We start from the raw sequence: 21,914 nt of genomic DNA, 5'->3' as shown, positions 1-21,914 counted from the left end.
TTCGACGAGGAGTGCCAGAGAATGACGAACGAGAAGAACTTGGCTAGAAGCCGGATGCTGGTGTCTGGTGCCCGTCAGAGCAGAGAGCGGTACAAGGAAGCAAGGGCAGCCGAAAACGGATTCATCGCAGAAAGAAAAAGGAGCAAGGCCGTAATTGCTCAGGCGCAATAAGCTCTGGAACAGAACGACATGCGATGGTTCTACGAATCTGTGCGGAGAAAAAAACAGCGCCGTCTCCCGCCATGTGCAACGACCGCGAAGGAAACTTGCTGACGGTTAAAGTAGTGGTGGCCACCAGGTGAAAAGAGTACTTCGAGTCATTGTTGCACGGAGATAACGGAAGTGGATCTAGTAGCAGAATCCAAATCGATGACGATGGGCAGGCTGTGGAACTTCCAACGCTAGATGAGGTAAAGAAAGCTATTAATGGGCTGAAGGACAACAAGGCTGCTGGGAAGCACGAACTCCCGACCGAACTAGAATTTCGAGGATATCGGAGGAAAAACAAATGTCTACTAGTTGGTTGGAAGGTCTCATTTGCCCTTTTTACAAGAAAAGGCATCGACTGGAGTGTGCTAATTGCCGAGGGATAACACTCCTTAATTCGGCGTTCAAAATCAAGTCTGGAATTCTCTTCAAGAGATTGAGACCGTATGGGAAGTCCTTTGTCGGCGATTTCCAAGCTGGTATTCGAGAGGACTGATCAACAAAGGATCAAATGTTTACCCTGCGTCAAATCCTAGATAAATTCTGGGAGTACTACTTGCAGACTAATCATCTGTTTGTAGATTTTAAAGCAGCGTACGATTCATGAAGAGAAACGAGTTGTGGCAAATTATGTCCAAACATGGCTTTCTGGTGAAGCTGATTAGAATGATTCGTGCAACGCTTGATGGATCGAAATCATGTGTGCTGGTGGTGGGCGAGATTTCGTCATCGTTCGTTACCTTAGATGGATTGAAACAGGGTAACGGGTTGTTTAACATAGAGCTCGAGAATTCTATTAGGAGAGCCGGAGTGCAGAGTAGTGGTACCAATATCACATGTTCTCATATGCTATTTGGCTTTGCGGACGATATCGACATTATCGGGATTGACCGTCGGGCAGTGGAAGAGGCGTTCGTGCCTTCCAAGAGAGAGACAGCGAGGATCGGACTCACGATCAACACCACAAAAACAAAGTACATGATAGCTGGTGGTCAACGTGGGTCCGGACGTGTTAGTGGTAGCGAAATGGTGCTAGGTGGTGAAAAGTTTGGAGTGGTGGACGCATTTATGTATCTTGCAACACTAGTGTTACCTTTAATCTCTAATATGTTGCTTATCTTGACAGACATTTACAGGCCTCTTCAGTGTCAGATGCCACGATGAAATTGTATTATTCGCATGAAACGAGCTCACCAGTTGACAAACCATCCTCGACTGTACACGAATATCTTTTCGCACTCGCACAACGCGAACCGGACATGATTGATCTTGGTTCCGTTGCCCATCCTAGAGGAGCATGCAATAGAATGAATTTTTAAAAGGAATCGATCACGCAAATGCACACCTAATCTTGGCAAAGTTAGAATTTGTGGAGTCTTGCACCGGAGTCAATCAGCACACAACAAAGAAATCCGATTTATATTGAATCAATCCGAAATTATAAACATATTAATCGTCATCGTTTAATTTCTGTGGGATGTGGCTTCCCGTGGCAAATCTGCGGACGACACGTCAATATCGTTACGCGGTTAAACGTGCGACCTGCTGTACATTTGAACTCGGTCGGCGGTTGGCAGGTATATGCTCCCGATTAAATGTCACTATTTGGTATACCGAAATCGAATACTGTGCGTGTACATACATTTTAAATGTACACAAAACTGTGTGTGGCTGCCAGTTCACCGAGAGAGAGAACTTTGTGCGGTGTATTATTTATCGGATAGTGTTGGATTGATGCAATCGCAGTCATAAATCCACAAGATCAGAAAAGCAGTAGCAGTGCTGATCCGGCGGTAAACTCAATTAGTGTTTGCGGATTTCGCTATCAAACATATGAAATCGGATTTCGTTAATTGAAATGTTCTATGAAAAAATTGTTCTATGAAAAAATTGTAGTGAACCGTTTGGACTATGAGAAAAAAATATACACTGAAAAAATAATTTATTTATTTTCATAAAAAAATCAAAAATAAAACTTAAATTTAAAATTGCACAAAAACCCCATTTTTAATATTTTTTAAATTTTCACCATATAATCTTGATAGTAAATAGATGTTTGGGATAAAGTTTCATTATGGAGAAATTTTTAATAAAAAAGTCTTTCTAAGAACAAGATTTTCAAAATTTTGAATTTTTGTCATAATAAATACGTTCTGATGATACAGTAAGCACCTTTAAATGATTCTAAGCCATAATGATTATATGAATAATTTCTCTACAAGAAGCCATTTTCAAATTATATCAAGTTTAATGCAAAAAATATTGTTTACATATTAAAATAGGCCATTTTCATAAGTTATTCGCATTTCTCCATTGATAATAATACGTTTTCGAGAGCAAAGACCATATTTCTTTCCACTTACATATTTTCCTTGATGTAAAAACGCGAATAACTAATGAAAATGGCCTATTTTTATATTTAAATAATATTTTTTGCATTAAACTCGATATAATTCGAAAATGACTGCTTGTAGAGAAATTATTCATATAATCATTATGGCTTAGAATCATTTAAAGATGCTTACTGTATCATCAGAACGTATTCATTTTGACAAAAATTAAAAATTTTGAAAATCGACCAAAAGTTGTTCTTAGAAAAACTTTTTTATTAAACATTTCTCCATAATGAAACTTTGTCCCAAACATCTATTTACTATCAAGATTCTATGGTGAAAATCTAAAAAAAATTAAAAATGGGGTTTTTGTGTAATTTTAAATATGTGCAAAATTTAATCCAAATCGAAGACTATCGAGTCTCACCTGCACCTCAATACATTCATTATTTTCAACTATTATTGGCTACAGTCTTCCAACGAACAGAATCGATGATACACTTTTATTCAAACCTCGCAACTTGTGTTGAACCGGCTTGTCTCTATACCAGTTTTTTTTAGTTTTTCATTAGTATGATTCCAAACATTACATTCATTTCTTATATCTAGGTGTTCTGTGTTAGACAACACTATCATCCTAATTTAGTATCACAAAATAAAGCTTTTATTAACATTTTGTTTACAACATATTACATATCATTAGTCGTAGCAGTTACAAATGTTCACAGGTGGGTTGATTTCACCTGCTTTTAAGAGATAAAACCGCTTTCAATTTATTTAATCTAACTTAACCTAAATATATAACGCATTAATCGTGACAATACAAGATTGCAAAGATTTTTGCCTAAAATTATTAATTGTTTTATTTGACATTGGATATTCTATGTAACTCATTGGTACTCTACCAGAGAGAAAGCTTCAGAATCATTTTCAAAATTTTATTTTGAATCTTCTGCAGAGCTTTCTTCCTGGTATTACAACAGCTAGTCCATATTGGTACAGCAGACAACATGGCTGGCCTGAAATTTTTTTTGAATATCAAGAGCTTGTTCTTAAGACAAAGTTTTGATTTTCTTTTAATTAGAGGATAAAGACATTTTACATATTTGTTACATTTGGTTTGAATGCCCTAAATGTGATTGAAAGTTTAATTTCTATCTAGCAGGAGCCCTAGATACTGAATTTCATCTGACCAATTTATTGGAACCCCTCTCATCGTGACAACATGTCTACTTGAAGCTTTCAAATAAAGAGCTTTTGGTTTATGTGAGAATATTATTAGTTGAGTTTCCATTTTTGCAAGTATGAAGAAAAAATATTCAAACTTTTTTGCAATCGACTACAGATGACAAGCAGACTTCGTCCATTGGCGGAGAGGCCTGTGTCATCAGTAAACAAGGATTTTTGACATCCTTGAGGTAATTCAGGTAAGTCAGATGTGAAAGTATTGTATAATATTGGTCCCAAAAAGCTGCCTTAAGGAACACCAGCTCATACAGGAAGTCTTTCAGATCTGGAGTTCTGATAATTAACCTGAAGTGTACGATTTGCCAGATAACTTTGAATTATTCTAACAAAATATAGAAACTAAAAGTTTTTTTTTTTAATTTTACGATCAAGCCTTCATGCCAAACACTGTTGAATGCTTTTTCTATGTCTAGAAGAGCAAGACTAGTAGAATAGCCTTCAGATTTTTTGGCTTCAGGCTGAATCCGAACTGTTCATTGGCAAAAATTGAATTTTCATTGATGTGGACCACCATTCTGTTCAAACGGCCTCATCAAAAAGTTTACTGATGGAGGAAAGCAATCTGATTGGACGATGGCTAGAAGCTTCTGTGGGATTTTTGTTTGATTTTAAAATTGGAACAACCTACCATTTTTCCATTTGTGCCAATTGAAAACATTTCTTAAATATATTAACTAAGAATGATAAGCTACTTTCTGCAAGTTTCTTGATGAGGATGTAGAAAATTCCATAATCTCCAGGAATGAAAGCTCTGGCGATGATTTTTTTTAATAATAGTTCTCATTTCTTCCAAGTCAATCTTCCAGAAGTTTTCGAAAACGTTGCGTTCTCTTCATTGATAATGTTGTTGAAGTCCTGAGTAACTCGATTTTCTATCAATCGTAGAAGATTTTCTAGAAGAGGAGAAACAAGTAGGGCTATCAGGGTATTGAATCGAGAAATATCTTGAAGAGCACTCATCAAATAATATTCTGCCGTTGTAATTACTTTGCGAATTATTCCGTGACCAATGACAAAAAAGTTTGACTTATTGTTGGTCAATATTCGCAAGTCAGTTTGGATCAAATTTACTTTCCTGTCCAGAGCATTAAAAAGGCAAATAGGCAGCTATTAAAGTATATTTCTCTGTATCAGTGTTTTACGCCAAACTCGCGACATAGGTATTTCAAACTTTGGTGCAAATAATGGCACAAATCAGAAAGACAGAGAACGGTCGAAATCCACGCGGATAAATTTCTACGATCATATATGGAACATCTTGGTACAAATTGCTAGATCCTTGAGGCTTGAATAAATGTTTTATCTAAGCAGATCAACCAAGATCGATATTTTAGGTAACATTTAGCGGTAACTCTATGAAAAAATAAAGGATTTTACTATATCTTACAACAAGACACGATAAGTAGAAATTGATAAGCGTAGATTTCAATTGTTATTTGTTTTTATTTATTTACTAGTGGTCCCGGCAAACTTCGTCTTGCCATCAAGTAGGCTGTTGAAAAATGCTATGGATCGTCCCACACAAAATGACAGTTCCGTTCACGCTTGTTTTTCCGACTTTCCCGGTGAATATCCTGGAATTTATATACACACGAACACGTCGGAACACTTGACGAACAAAACGGAAAAATAATCATTCAAATCGGTTGACCCGTTCGGAAGCCATTTCGTGACATACAAACACCACTCCATTTTTATTTATATTGATTTATTTATTTGTCTGCCTGTTTTGTACCATTGCTCTCAACCTCGGATGCCATCAACAAAATTTTCCCAAAATTAGAACCGTGGTCGAAATCAGGAATTTGTGACGATATGTGACGAGGGGTCACCCCGTCCCTTGAATTTGGTAAAAATTCGGAAAAGGAAAACAAATGAAATGTCACATTTTCAGATTATTTGTTATGAATTTCTGTATTTTGGATAGGGTAGATGTACCAATAGTGGAGGTACTAAGCACGATTGAACTTCATTTAACCGCCAAAATTCAAGAATCGTAATTAATGTACATGTTAATGTTGTAACGGGAAGTAAGGACCATTTACTTAATGAGAAAAAGATTTCATCGCAGTAACCCACGGCATGTCAGTGAAAAATAATACCTCCACTATTGGTACACTGTTCCTTTAGTTGTGGTATATTTTTAATTTGTGTTCATATAGTTGCGGTGTCCGTTGTTTTCTTATAGGATCCTCCACTATAGGAACACTTTACCGCAACTATTGGTACAAGTAAGTCAATTTTTAGCAATTTTAGTGTTATTTCGTCAGTTTTAAGACAATTTGAACGCTCTTTTCGACTATTTCGTGTATTAACAAGCCAAGACGTCGATTGGCAGTGTCGGTTCTGTGGCTAGTGAAATAAAATCAGTGAAAATGGCACTACCGCAACTATAGGAGCACCCACAACTAATGGATCACTTACCCTAGTCTGTGTTATTATTGTTCTTGTTTTATTTTAGTTATTTTTTTTTGTCAAGCAATACTCAGTAAACGTCACATCGCAAACAAGCTGTGATTCAAAATGTTTGTACAGTATTTGTTGTTTGTGAAACATGTTGATTCTATTTTTATTTTATAAACATGAAAATCTGTTTGTCAGATATGAACTAAAATTACATTTTGAGGTGCCATCATATCTATGACATTTCACGAAGAAAATTAACTACAATTCCGTTTAGTTAACTTGTTTTTTTCTCTAACGAAGCATGTAATACACAAATTAAGCTTTTATTTTTATTATCATCAGTTTTGTTCATATAGAAAGGGTTTAAACAACGCAACAATCATTGGTAAAAATTTGAGAGCAGTAAAAAATTATGGGTGCAAATTGTCTGACATTAAACCTCAATTTTTTTAGGATTTTTCCCTTCAATAGACTCACATTTTAAAAAATGTCACGCCATGTTTGCTACCTATTGAATAGCATCGTAGCCAACGAAACCAACATGTAACACATATGTAACGCACACTGTTGGTTTGTGAATTGAATGGAAGATGCGTGTTTCTACTAAACTGCCATATAAATTGTCGTGCGAATATCTATTTCTCGACAAAACGAACAATACAATTTTAAAAGACCGATCTCCATTATGGGTTGACATTTTTTTTATATGCTCAGTTTACTTGACAAAAATGTGATTTTTTGCATTTAAGAATTAATCAAATTAGAATATATACCTAAATGTCCATTTGATTATTTTTTGCTCACACATTCTGATGGAAAGTGACAGAAGAGATTTGTTCCGCCTTAATGAGGACATACAATTTTAGTGTTATTATAGTTAAAGTGCAATTTTCTAAATCACTCACGAAATTTTTGGGAAAAGGCATTTTTATTATTTTATTGTTTCATTATGAATTGTGCAAGAATATTTCATTATGGGAAACGATCATGAAAATTCGTTTATATATAAGTAAAGATGAAAAATGTGAAGATAAATTCTATATTAAGATTTATTGTTGATCATATTCACTGAAATTTGTTTCTTAACAACGAACAATTTAAACATAATATGCAACTTATACAAAGAAATTTCTGTTCAATATATTATGTACGTAATATTTTGTACTGTAAAAATGGGATAACTTTGATAGTTTTAATTAGAGGAAAATGTTAATATTTCTGCATTCTGTTTCAAACATGTTTATTTTATATTTTTAAAGTAAGTAATGGTATATCAGATATCGAGTTGAAAGATTGCATAACAATTCATTATGAATGGACCTGTTATTTTTCATGTAATCGAATGTCTGTAAACACATGAAAATCTATAACCAAACTACTGTTTGGGATTATCGCAGTTGGAACTTGATTGGAGATTGTTAATAGAGATCGTGGATTAGATTTTGTTCATAAAATTACAGAATTTATAGAAAAAATCACCTACGAAAGTGTTTTAGTTCAAACATGCATGACAAACATAATTATAAGTCTATGTGAAGGGGTATAACACAATATTTCTGAAAAGATATAGAATGACTTTTCACTTTTCGACATTGAAATCAGCATAAATCAAACGTTTTCGGGATATAAAAAAATATATTTCGAACAAAACCGAATATGCTACTTAGAGCAAACAGGACGTTGCGTGTCTCTAGGAGTTTTACATTATTTGGAAATTTCTGACTTCGATTACAAAATTTTGTAAAAATGATTATCGCTAAGAGATTTAGGTTCTGCTATAACTGGGCTGTCAGAGATAAGCGACGAACTCATCAAAATTTCATCAAAAATAATCACAGAACAGATTGTTTGTAAGGGTTTCAAAAATGCTAAAATTTCATCGGTTATTAGTATTCGAATATAAAGCTTCAAACGTTATCGCTCCCAATGAAAATAGTTCTGACAATAATTGTTATTCTAATACTCATTACTTTTGCATTCGTTTTGCTTGACAGATTAATAGAATAATGTTATTTCGTTTAGTATGCTATCAAAGTTACTCTATTTTACGGTACCCTTACTGTTAGCTTCATCAATTCAAACAAAGATTTTTTATTTACTTTTTTCTTCATTTCAACTGTAAACGAACTAAATTTAGCGTGAATTGAATTAGCAACTCATTGTACAACATTGACTTTGACCAATTTGTGTAAAATTTGGTGACACTATTCCAAACTAACGCTCTAACCAGTGGCGCAACCAAGGGAGGAATTTGGGGGTCAACCCCCCCCCCCCCAGAGCAAATTTTTTTTGATAACAATTATCAAATATATGTTTGATGTTCAACACTTGAATTCAAAAACACCGGAGCTGTAACTTGTATTAACAATTATGTTGTTCGATGTTATGCCTTTCAAATTTAAAGACCTTTGAGGAGTTAAAAAAACTGGTTTTCTCACTTTTCTGATAAATAAGCCACAGGTTTTAGAAGAGAAGTGTGCCAAACAAACATGCAGCTATGTATGCATATCGATACCGTTTTTAAAGCTGTTCGATGAAAAATTCGTTGTTTTGGAGAAAAAAAATTAGAAAATGGCTCAGCATTTAGCCAATTTTAAGACCTTCAGAGATCACGTGAATTTTCGGAGATGCAAATCCTTAGATTTTTTATGATTACAAATAAAAATCCATTGAAAGATTTAGGAAGATGGTGATTCCGTTGCTAAGCATACATTTTCGACTAGAATATGAAAATGCTTCAATATCTACAATGCTGATTTGTATTTGATAAACTTAAAATGATAGTCACAATGCTTCTTACTGTGATTTACGCTGAAAGCTTGAGAAACCTGAAAACGTATGTATGGAACACAAAAGTCGAAGAGTAATTGAACGCTATCACGCTTATGTAAGTACGTGGATCCAAAAGTAGCTTGGATAAACTTTCGAACAAAATATGAAATGTTTGAATGGAGATTCAAACGATCAGAATATTGAATTCCCGTTTAATCATTCATATTTAAAACGTTCAATCTATAACAATGTTTTGAACAGAATGAAATGTTTTTTGGAACCCGAAGATAATTTTTTATAAAAAATTTAACCAGAGTGAACGAAAAAAGCTTAAATTTGCATATGGTGTTATGATTTTCCTTTAATGTTAATCCAGCAACATTTTTAAATTTTGCTTCTCGAAAATTATTACATCTATCCAAGGTTCACAAAATTCACAAACAAGCCCCCCCCCCCTAGAGTCAAATCCTGGTTGCGCTATTGGCTCTAACTAACTAACTATAGCGAAAATACCAGCCTGTCATTTGATTAAATTTGAATGCTCACCAGCGCTTCTTAGTGGCAAAATATGGAACCAACTGAACAAGTGATTTCCAGCCTGTGAAATCGATCAAATTGTTTGTTTGCTGATGGTGACCTATCGAATAAATTTTCAACGCTGAACGCAGTTTGGTTCTCAAGACTTGTGCTCTTGAAAATTCGAAGTGTAGCTACCCCAGACAACCAGAAATTGCATGAAAGTTCATGTTACAACTCGTTTATTCATACTAATTACATCAAACTCGCAAAACACCGTTGATAAACTCGTCAGATTGATGAGCTTCCTCGCATAAAACACTTCTTTTCTGAGTTCATTTGTACATTTTGTTTCGTCCCGTACACTCGTACAAAGTAAGTCGAATCAATCCGTAGCAGCTGTCAAATCGACATTTGTTAGTAAAGTCGCATAAGATCACAGGTTAGTTCGGTGGAATATTTATACACTCGCATTGTATGTTATCATTCATCACATAATATATGCACGCATATCGCCTCCACTTTTGTACGTAGAAGGCCTTTTCGCGACATCTTATAAGTGAAATGTTGCACATACAAAGCCTCCAGGTGATTTCGTTATACGTACATTTTGGTTGTCTGGGACGTTCTCTAATCATCTTAAGAAGATTTACTTAACTCAAACTTGATGAGTTTCAAACATTTGAAGCCCACTAAAGCCTCCTAATGGAAGTTTGTTGAGTAGATCAGACTTGCAGCGTATAGCCCTTGATTGCTAAATTTCTGTTTCTTCCTAACTTTAAGAATCTTGAGATGTAGAAAATCATAGCCAGTGCTGTAAACAATCACGGTAGTCGACACGTTTTCGCTGATATTCGGCAGCGCTTCCCTTAAGCATTCACAACACAAGCGATCAAACGAATGTCGAAAAGAATAATATCAATTGAATACCTCTGACCACGATGGCTTCACTAGGAAACGTTACGGTTTTGTTTGTTTCTGTCATTTGTGCAAATCTCACCTAAATGGGCTTCAAATGCGGTAACACAACATAATCAAAGGACTCTTAGCAACCATAAACCATGTCACCGCCAACCTAACGCACACATCAATAATAGGCGTGGCTACCACTGTAGAGTAAAGTGGGGCAAAAGTTCGAGTGGGGTAAGAGTTTCTTTTTAAGATTTTTAGCTCAATTCAAAACATATCTTATAAATGTCATTGTGGTTCGAATGCTATTCAAGTAAGAGACTTTTACTCCAAATATCATAAAAATCGATTGAGATTTGGAAAAGTTATGGCTATTTGTTGTTTTTCGACGTGAATATTGTAATTTTTGGTCAAACTTTCGTTGCATGGAACCAATTGAAGATAAAATCTTTTTCAATATTTTATGTAAGGGCGTTTCTAGGCCTATCATAAGGTTGCTTTGACGTGTATTAGATTTTGCATAAATGCTTGAAAACAATTTTTGGCTCATAGTGGGGCAAAAGTTCAAATCAGCGGGGCAAAAGTTCGACCCATGTATAAAATCACAGAAAAAATTTCAAATTGCCTAAAATCCACATATTATCTTTAAATTTAGTTAAATTTGTGTGACCGTGTGAAAACTGTCACCAAAATTTTACATTTCCACTTAGTTTTGCGAAAAATTGCTATTTTTGAGTATATTACAATCAACCCTGTTTTGGGCAATTTTTTGATGAACATTTAGTGTGTATTTTTCGGCAAACTTAAGTTTACGACTGGTATAAAGTATGTCTGCCATACAAGTATCGATATTTTGTGCTTTAGCCAGCGAACTTTTGCCCCACACTAGATTAGAACTCTTGCCCCACCGGTGGGGCAAAAGTTCGAATAAGACAATAAATTTTGAAACTGTTATAACTAAAAATGGGTAAATATTTGGACACAACTTTGTTCAGCAAAATTATAGCCAATATGTTGAAGGTTCACTGTATGGTATTTGTTTTGTTTTGACTGCTATCGTTTTCTTGGAAACTTTGATTATACCACTAAGGTCGAACTTTTGCCCCACCTTACTCTATGTGTTTTCGATTCGACACTACAAGCAAGATCAAACCTGAGACGAGACTCACGAAGACGGTCTTCTTTTTCTGTGATTGCTGAGTTTTTTTTCTTATTCCACTTTGTGTTTATACCAATTATGCGCATGCTGTTCAAATCCTCACATGAACCTCTCAGCAAAAAATGATTGAGTTTGCATCACATCGAATCCTGAATAGGCGTTTGAGTGAAATTTCATGCCAGCAAACGTAGCAGACATTAGAAATAATCAATCTTCTGTTTTTAATAACAGTTTACTTTGAACACAATACTTTTCACTTTTTCAGCCATAAAAAGGGTGGGCTGCATTTGACGTTTCGTGAGAGGGGAATCTGGGCTGCATATGACGTTGATATTTTTCCTCTTCGCGAGTCTCTCTCAGGATCAAACTATTAAACTATTTATGATCTGATATGTCTGAATTCTATGCAAAACTTATTATTTGAGCAAATGTCATCGTGTCAGACGGCATTAAATTGACAGTTTTTTTTTGTATTTTTCGATGTTCATTCTGCTCGCTCTGTGTGAGGAGAGGTGACGGTAGCGGATGAATGCAGAAAAATAAAATGACTGCTGACCATGGCAACAAAACGAACGTAACGGACAGTGTCGAATGTTTACAGCACTGGGGGCTCCATACAGTAACATTCTCTGTATCATACGATGATATTCTAAACTAATCAATGTGTAAGAAGAAAGTATATTTTTATATAAAATTGCTTCTGAGAAAAAAACGCCCAAAATTTCAAAATATCGCTATTTTTGATCCCTTTTCCATAGTAAAACCTTAAAAAAATAAAAAATAAAATAAATCGTCTCCTTCTTTTTTTTTTAGTAAAACTCCATGAACTTTTCCTTCCAAAACTGAAGAAAAATCGAAAATCCGTTCAGTATTCGCAAAGTTATCGCGATTTGATAACGTTATATTTTTAAGAAAATTAGTCTGTAATTTTTTTTTTTCAATACGCCATTTTTCGACGATGCCTGCTATTATGTGCTGTCCGGAACTGGTACTGTGCGGTATGTCTGAAAGTACCGTAATCTCAAATTTTTATTGTTGTTTAAAATCGGTAAAAAGAAGAGGCCTAAAAAAAATCATTTGGTTTTTTGAGTTTTCAATTTTTGGTGTTAAACTTCTCTATTTTTTCTGTTTTTTTAGGCCTCTTCTTTTCTCAAAACTAAATTATTGCCCAAAACGTGTTTAGGTCGAAAAATAACACTTAGATCAAAAATAAGAATGAAGTAACTTGAAACGATTTTTTTGATGTAAAATTGTGACATCCTAATAGGTGTAGTCATACTTAGTGATTAAAAGATGTCATACTGGCTCAAGCATTCAGCAAAACGTTATTGAAGGAAAAATAATTCACTTGCAGCTGTACCCATCTGTACCCGTTAAAAAACGAAAGGGACGAAAGTTTTATTGATGTTTCTAACGCTCTCCGCGATGCTCCTCTCGCCGGCTGCGGAACTATCCAAACTGCAGGAAAGTTAAATCGATTTCAAGAAGAACTTCTTTCAAAAAGACACGTTGCATTAAGCAGATAAGGATGGCATTCCAACAAGGCGCGTATTTTTCACTACTGCAAACAAGTTAGCGTTCTTGTGGACTCGAAGACTTAGTGTTCCCTTTTTCTCTGTCCTCACTGATCTTTTGATGAATTTCGATGTAAGAAGTGGGGCTGAGAAAGTTTCTTTGAATGGAATCTTTTATGAACTTACTGCGTTTTTCTTTAGTCCCGCGTTGTCCTTTCGGGGCTTGCCGGCAGCTGCACTTTAACTCCCGACTATCAGATGAACTGTCAAGATCCTTCAGATCAAAACTTTGCCCGTGTCGTTCATTCGCGATTTCTTCCACCAGCTTTCCCTGATGGACGACTACCTTACTCCCACTTGACGAAGAACTTTATCATTTTTCAATTAATCACGCTGCATTTCATCTCCTCTTTCATCGCTTGCCACTATATCTATCTGCGTACTCGTTTGCCGTCACTTCAACTGCACCTTTTTTTTTCTTCGCTTATGTTTGGTTGAACTGGCGATTTTTTCTTCGCTTAACTTTTATGCACTTTTATGTCACGTTTTTGATATTTATTCACCTCCACTCTCTCACTTTTCGCTGATTGGGCACCTTTTCTAACGATTCGAGAATTAGCGAGCTCACGTAGGGACGGCCTGTCACGAGCCGCGCTTCTAGTGTTAATAAAAATTATGCATGACTTTCAAGCCGGTGATGACGATTTATTGCCTCAGACGGGACAGAAATACTGAACACTTTTTTTTTTCTCTTTATTTAACGATGGGATGCTGTCGCTCGATCACAGGTGTATTTTTCATGTATTGCTTTTGCTCTTACAATTGTCGTCGGCTGTGAAAACTTGTAAACAAATTCTAAACAGTTGTCTCTTACTTGTTTCGTCGCATTATAAAGCGGAATTTTATTCATCGTACTTTACATACTGTAAAAGCATTAACCTACACTGCCCATAACTGCATAACAGTCACATTCGACATTTTTCACAAATTGGAGTTAATACCATGGAGAGTCATCAAATGATAAATACTTTCGATCAACTTACTGAAAGCTTTGAGATTGTTCTAGAAAAATCGAAAAAAAATACCAAGTTGTTTTGTCACATTGGTAATTATAACCGCATAACAGTCACACTGAGATTATAAATAAGCCTCGTAATGTGATAGCAACTAAATTTCTATCAGAATTATTTTCTGACTATTCACCTAGTATGCGATATGCGTTGTACAAAATATCAGCTTTAAATAAGCACTTTGGAGTTCCTGATAATTTTTAGAAATTTTAGTTTCTTCCCGTACTGCCATAAAATGCACACTTGGTATTGTATTTACTCAATGCCCACTTGTCGAATGTTACAAATATGCAGTTATGGGCAGTACAGTCATAATAAAATCGTGGATAACTTATGCATCATGTAGTTAACATGATTGAAAAAGGAATGTTGGCCACATTCAATTATGATCTTCATTTCGAGAACTACTTTACAAATACAGCGAATCACTTTTTAGTGACTTGATCAGTTTTTTTTAATCCAGTCATCTTAAAGTATCCTTTTTGAAGGCATTTCGACTGGTCGCCGTTATGTCAGAGTGGGCCAAACGACATTTTTCGAATTTTGAGAATAATGGGATTAAAATTAATTTTTTTATTTGTGAAACTTTTGGATCAATATTCCGACACATCTTGGTGTTACTTTCAAACCATATAATGTCAAAAAAAAAAAAATAATAATAATAATAAAAATGCAAAAATCAATCAGTTTATTGTTTTTGACACTTAGTCCACTCTGTCTGGACAGAAATTTTTGAAATTTCTAACCACCCATCCAAATAAGGTAAATTGCCAGAAATCAAAATCAGATACATTAAAATATGTAATATTTATAAATTTATATTGATGGTTGAGAAGAATAATCATTTTATGACGATAAATTTGACAAATCACTTGGAGTGTTATGCATTTTCTCGAATTTCTCAGCGCACTAATCGTTTTCGTTGGTAATGAGGTATGGTAAAAAGCACTTGGTCCAATCTGACTGCATACTTTTATCGATTTTTATTGATCATCCAAAGTAAATTTGTTCCATATCCATCCAAGTTTACGACATTCATCAAATTTGAATTAAAGTAAAGTAATTTGGCATCTAATGTCAGAATAATCCAATTTTCTTAAGTTTTGTACCTAGTTCACTCTGACTTTACGCCGACCAAGTAATGTCATTGTCTTCAACTATTTTTCACTATTTTAAGCAGAAATTCCGAGCAAAATCTTAAGCTAGGTCACCCCGCAACACTTTCATAGCAGTATCAAAACATTTGTTCATGTTAATCCCTAGCAAAGTTCCCCGAAATTCCGATACTTTCGTTGTTGTAAAGCTAAAGATTGAAATCTTTAATGTCCAAATTGAACAAGAATTACAAGTTGGACATTAAAGATTTCAACATTTAGCTTTACAACAACGGAATTATCGGAATTTTTGATAGCAATTTAGATATCTCTTGATGGTTTATAGGATACGTATCTTCTATATTCGAATAAAACTATCTAATCAATGCCTATCAAATCTAATCAATCCTTCATCTATTAGATAAGTTTATTATCAAATGATCCTCTGTTCAAAACATTACCAAATTGGGAATTTAATATGGGCTTGAACATAAAATCTCAAACTTGGAATAACAAACTTATTCAAGTCATTGAGTTGTATGAATTTTTTGAATGATTCAATGATTATATTTCTTAGGAAACTCATTTTTAAACCTCCAATCTTCAAAACAGGCAGCATATGGACCTGCAACATACGCTGCCCGCCATAAGTATGGAATCGCATTACCGAGTATTGAAACACCCGTTATCAATATTGACGCATTTCGCGCCAACTCAAACAGATGATGACAGATTTCAATGAAACTTTCTGGATGTTTAGACCTTGACTTAGTAAGCCACTGTGCATACTTAGTTTTTCCAAATTTATTTTGAAATGGTCTATTTTTTCTACCAGATTTTTCTTTCAAAATAATGTATTCAAAAAAAAAATGGATAATTTGTATGGATAACTTGTAGGTAATTGTCTAATATTGATTGAAAATTAAAATAAATTGACCATTTATTATTTTAATAAAATTTAGTCTCAAGAAAAGTAATTATGTTCACTCCCAACCGTCCATACAATGTGGAATGTGCGCTTTCAGCGAAAAAAAAGTTTTTCTAACAAAAATTTTTCTTGTCTATTTTTTTAGCGTGGTATTTTTAAACAAATCTAAAGAAGTAAAAGTAACAAATATCTTAGAATTTAATTATTAATAAGCCAGTCAATTTGGTCTAATTACTTTTCTCTAAATTATTGATAATTCCTCATAAATATTTTCCCATATGTGGCTCACACTGAAAAAAAAATCAAAATTTAAAGCCGATTTAAAAAATGGCTATTTTATATTTCAATTAAATTTTGTCTTAAGATAGGTACATAATTATGTTTACTACCAACCATCCATACATCGCGAGATGGGCATTTCTAACAAAAACTTTTTCATTTTGAAAACAAAACTAAATAAGTGAAATTTTACAATCATCCCAGAATTCAGATGTGCTCAATAAGCGAGTCAATTATTCCTAATCAGGTTACTTTGAATTATCAAGAATAAAAATATTATAAACCCAAGTAACCAACTAGCACTTTAATTCGCCCTCCGTGCTAATATAGGGCTATTAGAGAGCTGACATGCCCCATATTAGCTGTATACCAGCCCTATAAGCCCAAAAAGGCGAATTAACGGGCCAGTGGTTACTTGGGAATATAAAAAGGGATCATGGCGCGTTTATCACCACCAAGCATTGGAAAATTCACTCACCCGAACGCCACTGATAAAAATTAGCAAAAAAAGCGATAATAGGAAAGAACTCGAAGAGAAGTGAATACCAATACACTTGTATCTGCGAGGCACGAGTGAACGCATTTAGCATCAATTCGCCGAATGCATTAAACTGACTGAGTGGATTCTCACTCACTGAATGGATGTGGATTGCCAGTCAGTGAACGCTCATCAGCACTCAAACCCGAATGCCACTTGAACGGAATCAGAATGTCGGCAATCATTCGGTATTGCATTCGACTGTTTTCGGCTTTCAGAATCGGTAGCGACTCAATCAATAGCCGTTTTTTGTTTCGCTTAGTGCTCGCCGAAGAAGCAGAATGGGCACTGGAAATTGAAACGTTCGGCTTGGTTATAGAAACGGCATTCTCGCTCCCGACTGTGCGTGGAATCGAGTGAGAGAAACGCAATAATTGAGTGAGTGTTTACCATGCTTGCACACCACATTATATTTGGAGTTGGGAGCACTCTCTTAGAATACAATTTTCCTTAAAAGTGCTCATCTCGCAATGTATGGACGGTTGGTAGTAAACACAATTATCTATCTTGAGAAAAACTTTCATCCAAATAGAAAATGGGCATATTTGTTTAAATTGGCTTTCAATTTTGAAAATAATTAATTTTTATTGTAGATCATATATGAGATAATTTTTATTTAGAATTTTCGATAATTTAAGGTAAATTGATAAAAATAAATCGACTCGCTTATTAGGCTTCATTGAATTAGATAATCATGACTTTCACCTGTAAAATTTCGTTTGAAAATGGAACGGTATTTTTTTTTTATTTAGGACAAGAAAATGATTTTTTTTTACAAAAACTTGTTTTTCTTAAAAGTTTCAATCTTGCACGCTAGGTAGTCAACATAATTACCTATCTTGATACAAAATTTAATTTAAATAAAAAAATAACCATTTTTATTAAATCGCCTTTAAATTTTGAAACCATAGTGTAGGCCAAAATGTGTTTTTTTTCAGTATTATTTCAGTGTACAGTACTATTCAGTGTCAACTATTTGTTATGCTTTAATCGGAGTTGACAATACGCGTCTAGAAAGTAATGTTTTTATGGTATCTATGACATTTGGTCGAATGACATTTAGTCGAATGACGTTTGGTCGAATGACGTTTAGTCGAAAGTACATTTAGTTGAATGGATATTTCGTCGAATGGACATTTGGTCGAAAAGAATTTGATTGCTTTAAGACATATAGTTCTTAAAGCAATCAAATTCTTTTCGACCATTTGGAGGAAAGGACAATTAGTAGGAAATTTAGTAAAATGGGGATTTTTTTATTATTTTACAGAGTGACATTTTGATGTTAATACACAGTGATTGGGAAATTGAAAAAGGGGAAAGCAAGTATGGTAAGTGCTATTTCTGGAGGTTTCATATGCTAGAAGAACATGAGAAAGTGCAAAAAAAAAAAAACTATGTTGGTGTATTGGTGAATCGCTACGCCTAAGTCGACTCGTCTTACCTAAAGCGCCACACAGGATAATCACAATTCTATTGTTTGATTATTTTCGATAGAAGTAATTATCAATCGAAGGCGTTGATTCCGTCATCAAAGCCACATGTTCGCCCAAGAGATGTAATTAACGTGGAAGACACAATCACAATAATAAATCCCCAAAACATATCCTACAGGCGGAATTATTATGCACTTCGTCAACATTGTTTCCCACGGTACTCAGACTAGAAGTTGTCATTGGATAAAGATCAGCAGTTATATATGAAGAACGATGGTATTTTAAAAGAAGAGTTATGTTTAATATTCCAATAACTAAGCAACGAAAATATTTAGGAGGATTTTTACAAAGAATGATGATATTGTGGAAGAATAATAAACTCAACAGACTCCTAAAAAACTGGGTAAATCAAACGTCCCGTCTTCCAATTCAAAATGGCTGAAGAATAAGAACATTTACAAGAATAATTTACCTTATATAGGCACTAGTACATTTACTAACCGCTTTTTAAAGCGTAGGTAATAATTATCATGAAGATAGATTTGTTATTGGCTTCTAATGCAGAGTATGTTTGCCAAAAATAAACTTAAATCCATGCTACAAAAAATCTTGCTCAGATTTATATTTGTTGAACCAAACGTTTTCTCGATCAACTATTATCAAATAATCCTTCGTCGACAGGTTCTATAGTCTTTCGACCAAACGTCCATTCGACCAAATGTCCGTTCGACCTAATGAACTTTCGACCAACAATCTCTGAACATATCTTGGAAGAACCTCTACAAGAAAATTATGGATTTTCTCGATGAATCCTTTAAAGAATTCGTAAGATGGTATTCTGGGAAATTTTTTGAAAAAAAATCTTGGTCTAACATATTTTTTTTAATTCTTAGAAGTATTCATAAAGGAATACATTTTTGCATGTGTATCTCATGTGCCAAGTACGACGATATTCTTTACTCGGTAAGTCGATAAAATTTTCAAATAGAAAAGATCCTTGACCAGCGGGAATCGAACCAACGACCCTTAGCTTAGCCTGCGTGTTTACCGCTACAGTTATTTGGGCCCTATGTACCTTAAACGAGTTTGAAATTCGTTTTCGGCTCGATCGAACATGCATAATTTTCAACGCAAATCACCCCAACATAAGTCCAGTTTCTTTCCTGTCGTAAATGGTGCTGATTATGGTCACATTTCATCCCACCGAGAGCCGGCTGCATCATTTAGTTAGCAATCATAACAATTTAAAAGCTCACTCTCGCCGGGCGACACTTGTTCAAAGCAAACACAACAAGCACCGTAAACAAACTTCGCCGAAACGGACGACATCAGAGGCTTCTTCCCTCGCAGACCGTATCATCATCATCATCATCGTCGCCAGAACACTTGTTGATATCTGAGAGTTGATATGTATTCAAAAAACGCAGTTACGCTTCGAGTCCGCGGTCCGGTTCGTGTTGTGGTCGTGAATTTATAATTGAATTTCGTCGAAGTCTCTTTTGTCGATTGGCTGGCCGCTTTGTTGGTCGCACGCGCGTTAATTATAGATTCACTTATTTCCTCCCGATATGCTGGCGGTGACTTGATGATGGTGCTGAAGGCACGGAATGTCTGAAGGCTTTATTAATGACAAAAAATGGCCAAATGACGATGTATTCGAAATACTCGAAAGATATAGTATCCTAGCATCCTATTGTTTTTATCGAGAGAGACAAAAGTAATAGTGATTTGAAGATTTTTTACCCTGAAAATGCTAATACCACACAGTTCGAACGAAACGTGTAAATTTCTGAGACATATAATGCACATAATTCAAGCGTGGAGTATCATGGATATTTACATGATATGTCATGTAAACTTCAACTATATGTGATGTAATCCAGCAGGATCCTCTGTGGTTATATGACATATAACACATTTTTACATTATTTCAGACTTAAACTTACATGACGTCATGTTTACATCGCATAAATGAAGTTTACATGACGTGTAATCTTCATAATTTTTAACTGTGCAATACTCTATGCCCTGGGAAGTCGAGAAAATTTTCAATCAGAAAAGATCCTCGACTGATGGAATCCGAACCCACGACCCTCTTCTTGGTCTTGCTGAATTGCTACGCGTTAACCGCTACGGCTATCTGGGCTCTGTTATAATTTTATGTGATTTATTTCAGGACTCATTTACGCGAACATGTTGAGTCAAAAGTTCTTTCATAAAAAATATCAAATGTCTATAAAATGTCTTATGGAAGCAATAATACATTCAAAATAACATATAGGTAATGGTTTGGCAGTATTTGAGTACTTTCGTCAAAAATTTGACAATATATTCTTGACGGAAAGCAAATCTGTCTCTAAGCACAGTTTATTCAAGATTCGAAATCGATGTTTAAAGTTAACAACTAAAAGTCAAAACATATGTGGTTCAATTTAATGTTTGGAACTTTTAGATCCAACTATTTTCGGCTATACATACATATAATCGTTTGAAAATGCGTTGATTTTTCCTTAGTCTTTGACGTTACGAGTTAGTCGGTGAAGGGGCTTTCTGTTAATTACGTACGGGTGAAGGAGTGGTTAAGAGATTTCTCACGCGTCATTCAAATTATTTTTAATTTTCATACAAAAAAATCATACCATGAGAGGAGAGGAGGTCGAAAAACTGTCAAAATTGTCTAACGTAATTAATAGACCGCCCCTGATTTATTAACATAAAATTGTAGCATTTTCAGACACGCAGCACTGCCCCAAGTAGGAGTTAATAATCAATTCAAAACATAGCATTAGCTGATTATTACACTAGCAACTTCTCAACAGTGACAAATAACACACGGAAGTTTATAATTAAAGCAATGGAAATTACATCGTTAATTATTGGACAAAACATTTGCAACTTTTTCAATTTACCATACAAACTTATGCTAAGCTAGATCTCAGTTATTTATGGACCGATTCGAATGAAACTTTCACAGAACATCAGACATAATTTGAATTTTAACATATATTTTTGAGTACTTTTCCAATCACGAATTTAACAGAAGTAACGGATTGACCAAAGGGATTTTTTGAAGATTTTTTTTGATAACTAAACACATTGAAGCTTCATGATATCTTCAGCAATGTTGTAGACGAGATGAACAAGATTGCTAAAGACAGTTTTGGTATTGGGCTATCCGATTTTAAGATAAATAGTTTTAAATTTTTCGTCGAAAATATTACTTAAGTTATATCGTTGTTACGTTTAAACTTGTGATTACAAAACTTATTTAAAAATATATGTTGAAATTCAAGTAATATCTGATGTTCTGTGAAAACTCAATAAGAACCGGTTCATAAATAACTGAGATCTAACTTATCAAAGTTGGTCATTTTGTATGGAAAATCGAGAAAATTGCAAATGTTTTGTCCAGTACTATATTTTTCGATGTACTCGTCATTTTATTTTATACATATTTCCATATTCACTGCAAAGAGGTCTGAAATTATTTTTCCAAGGTCCGGACTCC

The 21,914-nt window shown here is 34.6% G+C and overlaps 1 protein-coding gene across 20 annotated transcripts in view; it reads right to left on the bottom strand.

The window, feature by feature from the left end:
* LOC5571124 (bcl-2-related ovarian killer protein) overlaps positions 1–21,914 on the bottom strand; it is a 151,957-nt gene that overhangs the window by 121,282 nt on the left and 8,761 nt on the right. For 6 of the 20 annotated variants that reach the window (XM_021855344.1, XM_021855345.1, XM_021855346.1 and 3 more), the window contains one exon: positions 13,251–13,905. The gene's annotated coding sequence lies outside the window, so the exon portion shown is untranslated. The other 14 variants (XM_021855359.1, XM_021855352.1, XM_021855355.1 and 11 more) reach the window with 7 other exon arrangements.

The sequence above is a fragment of the Aedes aegypti genome, chromosome 3, assembly GCF_002204515.2.
Source record: "Aedes aegypti strain LVP_AGWG chromosome 3, AaegL5.0 Primary Assembly, whole genome shotgun sequence".
Taxonomy (NCBI): Eukaryota; Metazoa; Arthropoda; class Insecta; order Diptera; family Culicidae; genus Aedes; species Aedes aegypti.
The sequence above is the reverse complement of the archived record's forward strand: the minus strand, read 5'-3'. Positions and strand labels throughout refer to the sequence as shown.